Raw genomic sequence first — 2,809 nt, 5'->3', positions numbered from 1 at the left:
AACCCCAGCACTTTGGGAGGCCGAGGTGGATAGATCACTTAAGTCGGAAGTTTGAGAACAGCCTGAGCGACACCGTGAAACCCTGTCTCTACAAAAAATACAAAAAATTAGCCAAGTGTGGTGGCACATGGCTGTAATCCCAGCTACTTAGGGGACAGGGGCTGGAGGATCACTTGAGCTCAGGAGGCTCAGGCCTGTAATCCCAGCACTTTGGGAGGATGGGGGCAGGCAGATCACGAGGTCAGGAGATCGAGACCAGCCTGGCCAACACGGTAAAACCCTGTCTCTACTAAAATACAAAAAATTAGCCAGGCATGGTGCCGTGCACCAGTAGTCCTAGCTACTCAGGAGGCTGAGGCAGGAGAATCGCTTGAACCTGGGAGGCAGAGGTTGCAGTGAGCCGAGAACGTGCCATTGCACTCCAGCCTGGCAACAGAGCAAGACTCCATCTCAAAAAGTAAATAAATAAATAAGTAAACAAACAAACAAATAAATAAGAAAGAAAGAATTGTGCGCAAACTACAAACCTAGATGATGTTTTCCCCAAGGAGCAAAACACTGTACAATAATACTGCAAGGAGTTCACAAGGCCAACTCCCTGTGACCTTGGCAAGTCCAGGCATGGATTTAATCATCTGCCATTCCTTTTTCCTTACACGGTCAGTCATTGGATATATTGGTAGCTTCCACAGGGAAGGTTTAAAAAGGACCAGTAAAAAGGCGTTGACCAACCAAAATGTTAGAAACTGAGTTCTTCTCTCACTCTCTCCAGGTCCAGAGGGCATGTGAAAGCTGTCTCACAAAGCATGCGCTCAAAAATAGAAGCATAGCTGGCCCGGTGGCTCACACCAGCACTTTGGGAGGCTGACGCAGGAGGATTGCTTGAGTCCATGAGTTGGAGACCAGCCTGGGCAACATAACGAGACCTCCTCCCATTTCTACAAAAAAATACAAAAATTGGGCAAGCATGGTGGAGCACACCGGTAGTCCTAGCTACTTGGGAGGCTGAACCTGGGAGGTCAAGGCTGCGGTGAGCTATCATCACACCACTGCACTCCAGCCTGGGTGACAGAATGAGATTCTGTCTCAAAACAAAAACAAAACAAAAAAGAAAAATAAGAAGGTTCCAGCCTGGCGTGGTGGCTCATGCCTGTAATCCCAGCACTTTGGGAGGCTGAGAAGGGTGGATCACCTGAGGTCAGGCGTTTGAGACCAGCCTGGCCAACATGGTGAGACCTCATCTCTACTAAAATACAAAATTAGCCAGGTGTGGTGGCTTGCACCTGTAATCCCAGCTACTCAGGAGGCAAGGCTGAAGAATCACTTGAACCCAGGAGGTGGAGGTTGCAGTGAGCTGAGATTGCACCATTGCACTCCAGCCTGGGCGACAGAGTGAGACTCCATCTAAAAAAAAAAAAAAAGGGTTTGCAAAGGAGGGGTGAGACAACCTTTTCAAGCTCCACCGTGGCCAGGCTCTTACCTTAGCAGAAGACTGTGAAGCTGGTAGCAGAAACGAGAAGGAACAAAACTAACTCCAAGGCAGTAAGCCACCCACAAGACCACTACACGAAGTTAAGGCTGTGTGAAAGAAGGAGTTTATTTAATTTTATTGTTAAAGAGGCAATAAAATATCTAGAGAAACAGTCCATTAAAAAATCGGCAAATCCAGCCTGGCCAACATAGTGAAACCCCATCTCTACAACAATACAAATATTAGCTGGGTGTGGTGGCGCATGCCTGTAGTCCCAGCTCCTCCGGGGGCTGAGGCAGGAGGATTGCTTGAGCCAGGAGGTCGAGGCTTCAGTGAGCCATGATTGTGCCACTGTACTCCAGCCTGAGCAACAAGAGTGAGACCCTGTCTCTAAAAACACATTAATTAATTTAAAAATCAGGTGAAAGATATGAACAGATACTTCTCCAAAGAAGGTATATGGGGCCAGGCATGGTGGCTCATGCCTGCACTCTGGGAGGCTGAGATGGGCAGATCACCTGAGATCGGGAGTTTGAGACCAGCCTGGCCAACATGGTGAAACCCCATCTCTACTAAAAGTACACACACACACACACACACACACAAATTAGCTGGGTATGGTGACAGGCCCCCGTAGTCCCAGCTACTCAGGAGACTGAGGCTGGAACCCAGGAGGCGGAGGTTGCAGTGAGCCGAGATTGCAACACTGCACTCCAGCCTGGGCAACAGAGCAAGACTCTATCTCAAAAAAAAAAAAAAAAAGTATGAAGTATGGGTAACAAGCAAGCATATGAAAAGATGATCAATATTATTATTAGAGAGCAACTTAAAACCACAACAAGATATCACTACACACCTATTAACATTCCTTAGAAAACAAAACTGACAATAACAACTGTTAGTGAGAATGTGGAGCAACTGGAACTCTCTTACCTTGCCAATGGCATGCAAAATGGTACAGCTAGAAGGGTGTGGGGGCTCACGCCCATCATCTTAGCACTTTGGGAGGCCGAGGCAGGAGGATTGCTTGAGGCCAGGAGTTTCACACCAGCCTGGGCAACACAGTGAGAACACCATCCCTACAAAAAATGAAAAATTATCAGAATGTGGTGGAACATGCCTGTAGTCCCAGCAATGTGGGAGGCAGAGGCAGAAGGATCCCTTGAGCCTGGGAGGTAGAAGCTGCAATGAGCTATATCTTGCCACTGTACTCCAGCCTGGGCAACAGAGCAAGACCCTGCCTGAAAATAAAAAAAAAAATAAATATTTTTTAAAAGATTAAAACGAAACAAAATGGTACAGCAGCTTTGAAAAATAGTTTGGGGCTGGGCGCGGTGG

The sequence above is a fragment of the Piliocolobus tephrosceles genome, chromosome 8 (genome assembly GCF_002776525.5).
Source record: "Piliocolobus tephrosceles isolate RC106 chromosome 8, ASM277652v3, whole genome shotgun sequence".
NCBI lineage: Eukaryota > Metazoa > Chordata > Mammalia > Primates > Cercopithecidae > Piliocolobus > Piliocolobus tephrosceles.
The sequence above is the reverse complement of the archived record's forward strand: the minus strand, read 5'-3'. Positions refer to the sequence as shown.